The 15,624-nt window shown below is 35.8% G+C and overlaps 1 long non-coding RNA gene across 1 annotated transcript in view; it reads left to right on the top strand.

Moving 5' to 3' along the window:
- Positions 1-15,624, top strand: part of LOC102483372 (uncharacterized) — a 69,182-nt gene that overhangs the window by 43,634 nt on the left and 9,924 nt on the right. Inside the window, exon 2 of the long non-coding RNA XR_337312.1 lies at positions 10,274-10,333. This is a non-coding gene — a long non-coding RNA (uncharacterized LOC102483372). The remainder of the gene's footprint in view (positions 1-10,273; positions 10,334-15,624) is intronic.

Raw genomic sequence — 15,624 nt, forward strand, 5'->3', positions numbered from 1 at the left:
TAATACAATGGCCCCCAGAGTTTCTCCAGTGTTTTCTACCAATAGTTTATAGTTTGAAGCCTTAGGTTTAGATCTTTAACCAACTTTGAGTTGATTTTTTGTTAATGGTGACAGATGGGGGTCCAGATTCACCTTTATGGAGGAGGATACCCAGTTTTTCCAGCACCATTGTCTCAAGAGATTTTCTTTTCTCTAGTGAATTGACTGGTGACCTTTGCCAAAAATTAGTTGGATGTATATTTAGGGGTTTATTTGTGGGGTCTCTATTATGTTCTGTTACTCTATATGCTTGTTTTTGTGCCAATACCATGTTGTTTGGATTACCACAGGTTTGTAATATGTTTAGATTCAGTGAGTGAACTGTATCCTACTCCACACTTTTTATTCATATTGCTTTGGCAATAAGGGACCTTGTTTTCTTTTTCTTTTTATTAAAGATATTGTTCTCTCTAGGACATGTGCATTTGCCACAGACAGAGTAACAGAAAATTAAAAATTGCTCCCCATGGGGGAAGACCAAGTTGCAATCTCTTATTTATTTTCCACTAAGAATTTGGGACATGCACACAGATGCACCCAGAGTGAGTTCCAAGCCACCAAGACCAAGACTCAAATTGTGGTTGACTACATGAGAGTCCAACAATGTAACCACTATGCCATCTGCTGTCCCAACATGGGGTCTTTTATGATTTCAGAACAATTCCATGATTGTTTTTTCTTAATCTGTAAAATAATCTCTGGTAATTTGACTGGGATTTCATTAATTATGTAGATTAGTTGTAATACAATTAACATATTATTTCTTCCAATCCAAGAGCATGCGGTCTCTATCCATATTTTGGATTATTTCCAATTTTTTGTTTATGTTTTATACATTTTCTTGTGTAAATTTTTTACTTCTTTCATTAGATTTATTCTCATGTATTTTTTTTTTTGGGCTATACTAAATGGAATTGCTTTGTTCAAATCTACCTCAGTCTAGTCACTGTTGATATATAGAAATGCTTTTTTTTTGGGGGGGGCTATACTAAATGGAATTGCTTTGTTCAAATCTACCTCAGTCTAGTCACTGTTGATATATAGAAATGCTATAGATTTTAGAGAAAACTGGGGATAGAGATCACCGTGGGACCCCCACTGTCTCCCAACTATTTCAGGTATCCAGATCACCCTGATTCCACCTCCCTCCTCTGCCATTATCCCCATCCCCTGTGCAGTGGCAGCCAGTGAGAACAACTGAAGCAGGAGACTGCTTTAGACTATTGGTTGCCTTATGCCCACTTATTAATAATTTCAGACTTTATAGTTTCCTGAAATGAGTGGTGCACTTTCTTCTCAGTTGAAACCTTGCAGCTCAGCCCCAGGTTCACCTGTTCTCAAGAAACTGGGAGGCCATGGAAATATCCAGTTTCAGGGAAAACAGTGAAGGTTGCAGAGTGAACATCAAGGAGACAGAGCTGCAGAGAGATCAAGGTAAACCTCTGCCTGCACACCTTTGAATTGTCAGAATTAACTCTAAGAAAATAGAAATAAATGGATAATCCATCAAATGATCAGAAATCAAGGCAGATGTATAAGAAATATGACAAATCAAGAACATATCTCCCCCTCAAGGGGAAAGAACAATTTCTCATCATCCACAGACCGTACAATGGAACACCTGGAAATGTCAGATAAATAATTCAGAATAGTCATAGTGGCAAAACTAAATAAATTGCATGAGAAAAAAAGACAATAAACTCCATAAATTGCATGAGAAAATAAACAACAAACTACAGGAGATGAGGAAGTCCTTCCACAATTTGAAAGAAGAAATAAACACCATAAAAAATAATCAAACATAACAGTTAGAGATAAAAGTTGTAATACAGGAAATCAAAACCTCTCTTGAAAGTATTAAAACCAGATTCAATCATACAGAAGATCAAATATTTGATCTAGAAGAAAAAGCCTCTGACATAAAAAAATCATCAAAATGAATGAAAAAATATGAGCATATGTAAGATACGCTACATATCATCAAATGCCCAAACATCTGAATAATCGGTATCCCAGAGGGTGAAGAAAATGATAAGGGCATTGATAATCTATTCCATGAACTCCTGGAAGAAAACTTTCCAAGTCACAAAAAACATTCAGACATCCAGACCCAAGTAATACAAAAGACCTCAAATAGAATCAACCCAAGAATATCCTCTCCATGGCATATCACAGCCAGATTGACCAAAACCACAGATAAAGACAAGATACTAAAATTGGCAAGAGAGAAACATCAAGTTACTTATAAAGGTTACCCATCAGACTAACATCAGACCTGGCGATGGAAACAATGCAAACAAGAATGAGAAAGTGTAGTCAAAGTGTTAAAAAAAAACAAACAAAAAAACAAGATTATTATATACAGCAATATTATCTTTCAAATGGAAAGAAAAATTAATATTCTCAGAAAAACAAAACCTGAAAGAACTTATCAATATCAGACCAGTTCTTCAAAAAGTTCTGAGGGGAGTGCTATACCAGGAAAATTAAAAACAGACGGAAATAAAAATAAATAAATAAATAAATAAATAAATAAATGTAAGCAAGAAAATGGTCAACTTAATGGTAGGAACAAGTCTGAAAATAATAATAGCATTGAATGTTAATGTATTAAATTCTCCAATAAAGAGATGCACACTGACTGAATGAATAACAAAAAGAGAAACCTTCTATATGCTGCCCACAATAAACACATCTCATGGAAAAAGACACACATTGACTGTCCCGACCCGCAGGACAGTCAAACAGGTTCCCTGGGGGAGGGAGTGAGAGATGGGACAAACACATATACACACAATATGAGGTGCTGATCAAGTCATCTTCTTCTTCTGTCTTCCTCTACCATTTATTGAGGAAAAATGGCAAGTTATATACAGCTGGTGGGCACCAATTAGCTGCCTGAAATGCAAATGAGATAGAACAGCATGAACCAATCATTGATGTTGGTGGATCTCTCCCATTGCCTACAAACCCAACCACTTCTGGGGAGAACCGTTGGTCACATGATTTCTGAGAAACAGTTTGCTCAGTGAGGAAGTGAAGCCTAATGGTTTCCAAGATGGTAGATAGCTCAAGATGGTGGATAGCTCAAGATGGCTTCTGTATGCAGTGCCAGCCACAATTGACTAAATGTGAAGGGCTGGAACAAGGATTCCATGCAAATGGAAACTAGAAAAGGGCTGGAATTGTGATACTGACTTCAGACAAATTAGCCTTTAAGTAAAAAAAAAAAAAAAAAAAAATGGAAAAAAGAAACCAAGAAGACATAAAGTAAAAGAGCTAATTCATGAAGAAGATATAATGCTTATAAATATCTTTGCACCCAACTTCAGAGTACACAAACATATGAAGGAAAGACTACTAGATCTAAAAGGAGAATTAGACTGCAACATGCTAATTGTTGATAATCTCAACACCCCACTATCTTCTTTGAACAGATCATTTAGACAAAAATTAAGCAAAGAGAATCAGGATATAAGTGACACCATAAATCAAATGAACTTGACAGACATCTATAGAACCATCCACCTAAAAACCACAAAATACATTTTTTTCTGGAATCTTTTTGAAGATTGACCACACGATAGGGCACCAAACAAACCTTTACAGATTCAAAGCCATAGAAACTATATCCAACAGGATATACTATGTTCTCAACAGGATACTAGTAGATCATATCCAAGAATACATAAAAAAGATTATGCAAGGTTGGTTCAACATACACAAAATCATAAATGTAATATGCCATATCAACAGAAAGAAAGATTAAAAACTAGATAATCATATCAATCTCTGACCATGATGAAATTAAACTTCATATTAATTTTTAAGAATGAATAGACACAAACATAGCAACTAAACCTACTTCTGAATGACTTCACAACTACTGAAGAAATTAAGACTACAATCAAAAGATTCATTGAAACCAATGATAATGAGTACATGAGTTTCCATAATCTATGGGACACAGCAAAAGAATCATAAGAAGGAAGTTCATAGCAATCAGTGCACATAAGAAACAGATGGGATCATGGCAAATGAACAACCTCACACCGTGCCTCAGGGAACTGGAAAAAAAAATATTTCAAAAAATGCCAGGAGAAAAGAAATAATAAAGATTCAAGCAGAAATAAATTCATTTTATGGAGTAAACTAATGTACACAAAATAAATGAAACCAAACACAGCTTCTTTAAAAAGATAAACAACATTGACACAACATTAACTAGAATAATTAAGAAGAGACAAAGAAACTAGATAAACCAGGTTATCAATGAAGCAGATAATATTACAACAGACATAATAGAAATACAAAACCTCATTAGAGAGTTCTATGAATGACTACATGTCAACAAACAAGAAAACCTGAGTGAGATGGGCAAATTCCTAAACACATATAATCTACCAAGATAAATTCAGGGGGACATAGAAAGTTGGAATAGACTCATAAAAAGCAGAGATTGAATCAGTAATAAATAACCTCTCAACAAAGAAAAGTCCAAATCTTAATGACTTTGCTTCTGAATTCTACAAAACTTTTAAAGATGAGAAAATCCAAATTTTACTCAAGTTATTTTTAGAGATCCAAAAGGAAGAAACCTTCCCAAATTCATTTTATGGAGCCTCCATCATCTTCATCCCCAAAACAGATAAGGACATGACAAGAAAGGAAAACTATAGACCAATATCTCTGTTGAATATAGATGCAAATATTCTCTACAGGATACTAGCAGATCATATTCAACAACACATAAAAAAGATTACACATTACAACTGGGTAGGCTTTATTCCAGGGATGCAAGGTTGGTTCAACATACACAAAACCATAAATGTGATATGCCTATCAACAGAAAGAAAGATTAAAAACTAGATAATCATATCAATCAATGGAGAAAAAGTATTTTAAATAGTACAACATCCCTTAATGATTAGGACTCTCAGCAAAAATCTGCCCAGAAGGGACATTTCTTAACATAGTAAAATCCATCTATTAAAAACCCATAGCTAACATAATACTGAATGGAGAAGAGCTGAAAGCCTTTCCACTAAAAACAAGGCTGCCCACTTTCTCATCTCCTTTTCAATATAGTGCTGAATGTCCTAGCCAATGGACTGGATCCAGGAGCGAACCGCGGTCTACTACATGGGAGTCCAACAACATAGTCATTATGCTAACTGCTGGTCCCACCAGAGACATTCTTCACAGATGTAGAAAAGACAATCATAGAAGTTTACTGGAATTATAATAAACCCCATATTGCCAAAGCAATACTGCACAAGAAGAGTGGAGGAGGAGACACATCACTCCCTGACCCCAAAATATATTACAAAGTTATGATAACCAAAGCCACATGGTATTAGCACAAAAGCGGATATGAAGACCAATAATTATTGCACAGGCAATAATCTCCAAAATAGACTAGTGAGATTACATCAGGTTAAAAAGCGTCTTCACAGCAAAAGAAACAATAATTACAGTGAATCTACAACCCTCAGAATGGGAGAATATATTTGCCAACTTTGCCTCAGATAAGGGACTGATAACCCAGAATATACATGGGTTTTAGCAGCTTACCTGAAAAAAAGAGAACTATTAAAAGATAAAAAATGAACTGAACAGACAAATCTCTAAGGAAGTTATACAAACAACTTAAAAGAATATAAACAAAAATGCCTAACATCCTTATTATAATGGAGATGCATCTCAAACCCACAACGAAATGTCACCTTGCCACAGTCAGAATTGCTAAGGTTAAAAAGATAAAGAATGATAAGAGCTAACAAGGCTGTTGTGCAAAGAGAACTTTTCTATAGTGTTGGTTCAAATATAAATTAGTCCAGCCACTGTGTAGAAAATTGAGGTTCCAGGACCAGCAGTTGGCATAATGGCTATGTTGCTGGACTACCATGTAGTCGACCGCAGTTCAAGTCCCAGACCAGGTGGCTTAAACTCACGCTGGGTGCATGTGCGTGTGTGCCCAAAATCCCAGAAAGATAATGGAGGAGAAGGGATTGTGGCATGGCCATCCCCCCTGGGGGGTGATTTCTCACTTTCTGTCTCTCTGTCTCTCTCTGTCTTTCTGGTGAGTGCACGTGCCCTATGGCAAAAACTTCTCCAAAAAATAAAGAAAGAAAATTGAGGTTTCTTAAAGACCTACAATGGAGGAGTCCAACCTGGCGAGGCCCCAGGATCTGTCTGAGTGCCCCCGACCTTTGAGCTCCACTTCTGGTCGGATCAACAGGTTGGCAAAGCCACCGTTGTATGCCCCTCTGATCTAGGAACAATGCTTGGGTCCACTCAACATGATTCAGCAAGGCCACTTGTTGTACACTCCAGAGACTGGTAGCCTTGCTGGGAAGCGACCCCCCTCTCACTCCCCAATATACCACTATAAAAGAATTACATAGCTCTCTTATACATCCTGAGTATATGATAAAATTTTCCAGGAAGTCCCCCGACCGCTCCCCTTTGCTTTAATCGCCTACTGTTAATTGCAGTGCTTTATCTCCATGGTCACAATAGAGAGTGGGCTAAAGTTCTATCTAGGCAGAAATAATCTTGACCTTTAGAAGGCCCTTTAAAATACATTTAAGGTAAACTTAATCCTTTCTTTACCTAAAATAGAATTAGGCCAAAACTGGCCCAGGACACCCCCGCCCTCACCAAGTGAAATAGATAAATATATTAGGATTCCTCAAATTAAGTTTTAAATCCCTACAAAACTGTATAAGTATCATTCTTTATTAAGATCCATAAGAACTAATATCTATACTTGAGATTTTCTTTTCTCAGCACCATTCCCGATAATCACAAGATGGCTGCTGCGCTAATAATCATCTCTGCTTACCAGAACCACTTTCCCGAAACTGCATTCCATGGAGACCCACCTACAATTGCAGAACTGCACTAGACCCACCCTTAATCCAACCCTGAATAGAATCTATGTTCTCTATTGTTAAAACTTTATGAGCTGATAATTGAAACACGTAGCCCCTCTTCCATTTACTTGTATGTAACACATTTTCAATAAGAAGGCACAATAATTCCTGGTGGTTGTCACTCCTCAGAGAGCAATCTTTGAGGGGTGTCTGACATAGGACGTGCATAAAAAGGCACCGAGGCTTTTGTCTTCTGTTCACCTGCGCCGCCTCCGTCGAGTCAACCCACCCCCGCTGAGGCTGGACCCTGGCACTACAAGTAGAACTACAATATGATCCAGCAATTTCACACCTATGTGGCTACCCAAAAAATAGGATTATATTTAGTCAGAAAAATACTTGTACATCCATATTTATTATGGCATTATTCAGAATTGCTAAGGCATAGAAAGAACCCCAACATCCATGAATAGTGAATGGATTAAAATAGTCTGACATATACATGCTATGGAGTATTTCACAGCCACAAAAATGAGACTCTGACATTTGATTGAAAGTGGACAAATATGAAGATTTACTGCTAAGGAAAGCAAGTCAGACTATGAAAGAAGGGGAATGTATGTCCTCAGTCAATATATACTGAATGTTTGCACTGTATGACAAATTGAAAGATTGAAAGTTATAAAAACTTAGCAAGTAACTGGATAATGGAGACAATGTTGAAGAAGGGTAGGAAATGAGAAGTGGTGGAAAGAGAATCAAGGGCAAAAAAGAAAATGAAAAAACAATTTACAGTCAATCAGTGTTTATCATTCCAGCATACCAAATGAATTTCTCATCCTTAATAATTATCATCAACAGATAATTCTCACTTGTGTGTCCCTTAAATGTTTTGTTTCTTACTTTTTCCCCTTTCTCTCACTATCTCCCATTTCCCACCCTCCTATGACATTGTCTCTATCATCTACAGAGGCTCTCTACGTTTTTATACCTTTTAATTTTTCAGTTTTCACCATAGAGTGCAGACATTCGGTATATATTGAGCAGGGGCCTACAATGACTTGCATAGTCTGGCTTGCTTCACTTAGCAGAAAATCTTCTATATTCATTTACTTTGTATTAAATAACACAGTGTCATTGTTTTCTTATGACTGAGTAGTATTCCAAAGTGTCTATGTGCTGTATTTTCTTTTTTCAATCTAGTCATCTATTCTTGGGCATTTAAAACCTTTCTCTTTTTTATATTAATTATTAGGTCTTGAAATAAGGATGTTATTTCTTTGAATTAGTGGGCTTACTATCATTGAAGATGTTATTCAGACCTTGTCTGATAAAAACATCTTTTAAAAGTCAAGCTATAAATCAATAAAATGTGACAAAAAAAGTTTAGTATGGAAGGTAGGGAAGGGAAAGGGAAAGGAAATAACTGGTAAAAGTATGTTTAATTGACAAAAAATGAGAAGCTATTTGCTGATGATAATGTATATAGTAATATCTTTGTCTTGACTGGCATGCATGGTATTTCTGTTGAAAAAAGAAATATATACTATAAAGACCTGTGATTAAATGTAAATAAATTTTAAAATAAAAAAGCTATAAATCGTGTTTGTTATTCCACTAAAGTACATATATTTTAAAATAGGCACTGGTGGGGGCAAGAAGGCATAGGACAATTGACAGTGCAGAAGAGCTGTAGTTAGAGTAGGGCAGACAGTGGACAGGGGTCCCTGCAGCCTCTGCCACCACCTGCTTCAGGCTAGTACTGGGGGACAGATGATGTGGGGGACAGAGTGAGCGAGGGAAGCATGCTTCCAGCCCTGTGCAACATGGGACTCAGCATCATAGTCCATTTGAAGAGAGACACTGTCTGGGACCAGCAGTTAGCGTAATGGCTATGTCGCTGGATTCCCACGAAGTCGACCACAGTTCAAGTCCCGGACCTGGTGACTTAAAACTCACGCCAGGCGCATGTGCCCAAGATCCTGAGAGGAGAATGGAGGAGAAGAGATTGTGGCTTGGCCATCCCCCTGGGGGATGATTTCTCGCTTTCTATCTCTCTGTCTCTGTCTGTCTGGCAAGCACATGCACCCTATAGCAAAAACCTCTCAAAAAAAAAAATAAATAAATAAATAAGAGAGAGACACTGTCTTGGTGCCACAGGCAGCTACAGCCCTGGGAAGAGCAGATTCAGCAGTTTTTCCTCCCTAGGCCTGAGTGAGGCTGGGAGGACACACAGGGCTAGGCCAGGCTCTTTCTGCACAGAATCCACCCACTAGTGACTAAGTCTTAAGCCAGTGCCCCACACACGAAGCCCATTGTATGCTCACTGCCCCACCTGGCTCACACCCTGGCCTCTGACTCTGAACCCATCATCACCAAGTGGTACTCTGGGTCTCCCCTCCTCACTTGAACCACCCACTGCCAATGGAACTCAGATTCCTTCTGAGAACTCTCCCCTTTTTCCCTGTGAGAGTCTCTCCTAGACCAAGCTTCAGCCAAGTTCTGTTCAATCCTCTTCCCAGCCAGGCCTGAACTTTGGTACTGATTGTCTTGCATCACCCAGTTTTAGCAGGAATCCTGCTAAATTGGTTCAGCCTTAATCCAAGGTTGATATCTGCTTCCACTCCAGTACCTTCTACCCTGCTGTTTCCTTTTAATAAATTTTCATCCACAGGCCCTCTCCTTTTTCTGTATATATTCCCACTTTTTGTTGAATTCATAATAGAACCCAGTTCTACACTGAAGTCTCCTTTTCTATATTGCCATAGTTTTTATGAATGCAATCTGTTTTTAAGCTTTCACTCCTATCTCACTTTGGTTTTTCTGTTTCTTTCTTTTTCTAAAGTTTTTCTTTTAAATTATTAGTATTATTTTAAATATATTTAACCACTGTATATTACTATAGCTTGCAAAATGAATTTTCTCAGCATGAAAAAACTGTGTATTAGTCAAGCTAAACCTATTATCATACACCTTATTATCAACAAATAGTTTTCCATTTTTGTGTCCCTTAAATGTTTCCTTTCTTTTTCTCCTGAGTCCTTTCCTCTCATCCTCTCACCCTCTCTCCCATTTCCCACCTTCCTCCCACACTGTCTCTAGTATCTACAATTGTTCTGCATGCTTTTATATCTTCTAATCTTTCAGATTCTGCAATAGAGTATGGACATTCTGTATATATTAAGTGGGGGGGGGCATACAATATCATAGTTTAGCTTGTTTTACTTAGCAGTACATCTTCCATAATCATCCACTTTCTATTAAATGCCAGTGTCCTGTTAGTTTTTGTGGCAGATTGGTATTCCATAGTATAAATGAACTACACTTTTTAAATTTATTTATCTGTTTGTCAACAGATTGGGTTGGTTCCATGTCTTACCAACTGTGAATAATGCCGCATGAACATGGATGTACAGGTACTTTTCAACTGAGCATATTTCTATCCTTTGAGTAGATACCCAGGAGTGAAATAGCTGGATCATATGATAGTTCAATTTGTAGATCTTCAAGGAACCTCAATATTGTTCTCCACAGTGGCTTCACTAACTTACATTTCCACCATTACTATAAGAGACGTTCCTTTCACTACAGCTTCACCGTACTTATCTATCTTTTATTATTTTAAACTTAGTCATTCTCACTGGGGTTAGGTGGTATCTCATTTGCATATACCTTATGATAAGGGATGTTGAGCATTTTTTATATGTTTTTTGGCTGGTCAAAAGGGAAAAGTTGACATTTTGGTTATATTAATACTTCCAATCCAATAACATGAAATGCTTTTCCATTTTGTATAATTTTTAATATTTTTTAGTGTTTTATCATTTTTCTTTTACAATTTTTTGCTTCTTTAGTTAGGTTTATTCCTAAATATCATAATTTTTGTGGGTACTGTAAAAGGAATTGGTCTTCAATTCTACCTGAGTCTGCTTGTTGTTGGTGTATCAAAATGCTATAGATTTTTGTATTTTGATTTTTTTATCTTGCTGCTTTACTGTATTATTTCTTTTAAGAATTTTAATAAATTCAGGAACCAGCAGTTAGCATAATGGCTATGTCGCTGGACTCCCACGTAGTCAACCATGGTTCGCGTCTCGGACCCGGTGGCTTAAAAGTCAGACCTGGTGCATATGTGTGTGTGTGCCCAAGATCCCGAGAGGAGAATGGAGGAGAAGGGATTGCAGCGTGACCATCCCCCCTAGGGGGTGATTTCTCGCTTTCTGTCTCTATGTCTCTCTCTGTCTGTCTGGCGAGCACATGCACCCTATAGCAAAAACCTCTCAAAAAAAAACAATTTTAATAAATTCTTATGTATTTTCTCTGCATATAATCATATCATCTTCAAATGAAGACCTTTTCACTTCTTTTCCTATCTGAATGCTTTTTATTTTATTCTCTTGTCTAATTGCATTGGCTAGGACTTCCAGTATTATATTAAGGAGAAGTGGAGGAAGTGGGCAGCCTTGTTATTCCAGTTTTTAGTGGAAAAGCTTTCAGATTTTTACCACTCAGAATGATGTTAGTTGTGGGTTTTTCATATATGGTTTTTATTATGTTGATGTCTCTTCTATGCCAATTTTTCTGAGAGTCTTAATCATGAAGGATGTTATATTTTATCCAATGCCTTTTCTGTGTTTATTGCTATAATCATAAGTTTTTTGGTTTAATTTCTTTTTTAGAGAGATTATATAGTTTTTATCTTTCTGTTAATATGGCATATTACATTTATGGTTTTACATATGTTGAACCACCCTTGTAACCATGGAATAAAGCCTATCTGGTCATGATGTATAATATTTTTAATGTGTCATTGGGTATTATTTGCTAATATCTTGTTTAGAATTTTTACATTTATGTTCATCAGAGATATTGCTCTGTAGCTTTCTTTTTTCATTATGTCTGTCTGTTTGGGGATGAAGGTGATGGAAGCTTTAGAACATGAATTTGAAAGGGTTCCTTCATTTTGGACTTTTAGAAATAGTTCAAGTAGAATGGGAGTTAGCTCTTTTTAAAAGTTTTGTAGAATTCAGAAATGAAACCATCAGGACCTGGACCTTTTTCCATTGTGAGATTATTATTACCAACTCAATTTCATTGCTTGCTATTGGTTTATTCAGGCTTTTTATGTCTTCCAGGTTCAGTCTCAGTAGCTTATATGCGTCCAGAATTTGTCCACCTCATCCAAGTTTTCTTGACATATAGTCACTCATAATAATCTCTAATGATCTTTTGTATTTCTGTTACATCTCTTGTAATATTGCCTGTTTTGTTACAAATTTGATTTATCTGGCTTCTTTTTCTCTTTAATTAATTTAGCAGTGTCAATTTTGCTTATCTTCTCAAAGAACCAACTTTTGGTTTCACATATTTTCTATATAGTTTGCTTATTCTCTATTTCTTTTATTTCTGCTTGAATCTTTATTGTTTCTTTTCTCCTGGCATTTTATTTATTTAGTTAGTTAGTTAGTTTTTGTTTTTCCAATTCCTTGAGGTGTGTTGTTAGATTTTCTATTTGCCATTTTTCCATCTTTTTCTTATGTCCACTATTCACCATGAACTTCCTTTTTATAACTGCTTTTGCTATATCCCATAGTTTATGGAAACTCATGCACTCATTATCATATATTTCAATGAATCTTTTTATTTCAGTGGGTTTTGAAGTCATTCAGGAGTAGCTAATTTTCATGTGGTTGTATATTTTTGAGGAACTTTTCTAAAATTAATTTCCAGTTTAATTCCATCATGGTTGAAGGAGATGTTGGGTACGGTTTCTATATTTCAAATTTGTAAAGGCTTGTTTTGTGCCCTATCATGTAGTCAATCTTCAAAAAGTTTCCAAGAGGGGGTGAGAAAAGTGTATACTTATTGGTTGTTTGGCAGAAAGTTCTATAGATGTCTGTTAAGTCCACTTTATTTAAAGTGTCATTTAGAAGTGGGTGTTGAGATCTCCAATAATTAATGTGTTGCAGTCTATCTCTCCTTTTAGATATAGCAGTCTTTTCTTCAAGTATTTGGGTGCTCCGAAGTTTGGTGCATAGATATTTATAAGTGTTACGTCTTCTTGCTGAATTAGTTCTTTTAGTACTATGTAGTGTCTCCCTTTGTCTCACAGTTTTTGTCTTAAAACCTATTTTATCTGATATCAGTATTGCAACTTTCACTTTTTTTATTTCCATTTGTATGGAATATCTCTCTTAGCCCTTAAATTTTAGTCTATGTGTATTTTTATCCATGAGGTGAATTTCTCATAAGTGAAAAATAGAGGGCTTTGGTTATTTTTACCCATTTAGTCAGTGCATGCCTCTTGATTAAAGAATGTATTCCATTCATATTCAATGTTATCAATATTCACAAATTTGTCCCTGCCATTTTGTTAGCGATTTTCTTTGTTCTTTTTTGATATCTCATTTCTGTCTGTCTCTCTCTAGTTTTCCTGATATAGCACTCCTTTCACTACTTCTTGAAGAGCTGGTCGAGTATTGCTGAATTCTTTCTGTTTCTATTTGTGAGTGATTTTATTCATTCTTCCCATTTGAAGGATAATCTTACTGGCTACAGTACTCTTGGTTGAAATTGTTTTTCTCACTCTAAGCAGGCTTTCTCTCACTGATGTGCCCCTGGCCCCTGGGAGCAACTTTGGAGCTTGCAACTTCCAACACTTTCCTTATTTCTCTTCAATCAAACTGCTGCCCTGTGAGACTTGCCCCTTGGCTACATTCTCAAGAACTGAGACAAGTTTAGCACCCATACCATATAGCTTGGTCCCAATATAAGTTACATAATCAAGATACTTAACAAAAAATAAAAGCTGAAACTATGACTCTATTCTCCAACTAAAGCTCTTCTATAGCCAATAAGACAGAGTCTCTTTATAAAACTTATAAACTGGGCTTCACCTCTTGGTAATACTCACTGGTTCATTTTAAACAATTTAAAAAACTAACAAAATCTCACACAAATTAAACAAATATTTTAAAAAGTTCTCAAATAACTTTATAAAATACTGTAATAAACTAACAAGTTACCTTACCCTTTAATTTAACTTTAAAAAAAGACAAACCTTTTTATTTTAATTAAAAAAAAAAAAAAAAAAAAAAAAAAAAAAAAAAAGCCCTGTAATTTCCTGTAGCCACAGCTACCTAATAACCTGTAAACAGAGTCACTCAGAATAATCCTGAAGGCTAAAAACTTCCACCTAAGGGCAAAATCTAAAACCAGTCCAAATCAGAGCCTATGCCTTGAAAGAGACTAGATGTTTACAATGTGAAAGCCTAAACACTAGACATTGCCCATAACTAATATACTCCTGCCCATACTGGGGCCTTGTCCCCAATGTAGAAAAGTTAGTTACTAGAGACAAAAGTGCCCCATGCTGGCCTCTAAAATGAAAGATGAATGCTGCTCAAGACCTCAACAGCTCCCTTTAGACATCTAAAAATCTCACTAAACAAACCTCAAAGAAATTTTAAAGTAACATAACAAATAAAAACATGCTCTTTAAAATACAAAATTTTTTTCTAAATCAAAGATTAAGGTAATTTCTAAAAATAACTTATATAAAACCCCAAAATATCAAAAACTATAACTACAAAAATTTATTTCTGGTAAAAACAGTTTTAAAAGGTTTTACTATATAAAACTTTTGTACAATAAAGTTTTTATCATAAAGTAAATTATCTCAAAACAAACAAAGACAAAAACTATACCAACTAAAACAAGTTACTAAAGATTTAAGTTATATAGGGACCAGCAGTTAGCATAATGGCTATGTCGCTGGACTCCCACGTAGTCAACCGTAGTTCAAGTCCCGGACCTGGTGGCTTAAACTCACACTGGGCACATGTGCGTGCATGCCCAAGATCCCAAGAGGAGAATGGAGGAGAAGGTATTGTGGCGTGGCCATCCCCCCGGGGGGGGATTTCTCGCTTTCTATCGCTCTGTCTCTCTCTGTCTTTCTGGCGAGTGCAAACGCCCTATAGTGAAAACTTCTTCAAAAACAAAAGAAAAAAAGATTTAAGTTATATAAAAAAAACTTTAAAAACTACAAAAATGAATCAAATTAATATTCTATAATTATATTAATGTAATGACACCAATCATAAGTCAAATAGTTTTCTTTAAATACTATATACAGTGAAAACAACAAAATTTATCTGTTACTACTGTTTTCAACTTCGTCATTTACAGTTTCAGAATTATTTCCCATGAAAAAGATTCTAACATATACCTAAACACAAATTCATAACAACTAAAAGAAAATTAATACTATGCTCATTTATCAAGACAAGTCCAATAAAATGTTAAAAAAATCTCTTTAAAACCCCACAGAATTAAAAATCTAAAACCTTCTGTTACTACATTAAAACTCTCCCATTAACTCTCCTATTATCACTAACAGACCCAATTACAATAATTATCTTAATTATAAACTTTGGCTTTCCATTATTTTAAACTCTTACTAAACTGGTTACCAACCAAATACAATCTATCTTTCTGTTATTACAATATCAGCCAATGTCTAATGATGTTCATCTTTCTCCTCTGAATATAGCCACCACAATTTCCTGTAGTTCATATAAAAACTCCTCTAAGGTCTCTACATAATCTTGGGACTGGCCTAATGAAAAACAAAACTAAGATTCTAACTCCCCTCTCTTTAACCCATTTGTCAACTAAAGTAGCTACAAAACTTGAGTCTATTTTCCCT

Source organism: Tupaia chinensis, unplaced genomic scaffold (assembly GCF_000334495.1).
Source record: "Tupaia chinensis unplaced genomic scaffold, TupChi_1.0 Scaffold145280_1, whole genome shotgun sequence".
Classification (NCBI taxonomy): Eukaryota; Metazoa; Chordata; class Mammalia; order Scandentia; family Tupaiidae; genus Tupaia; species Tupaia belangeri.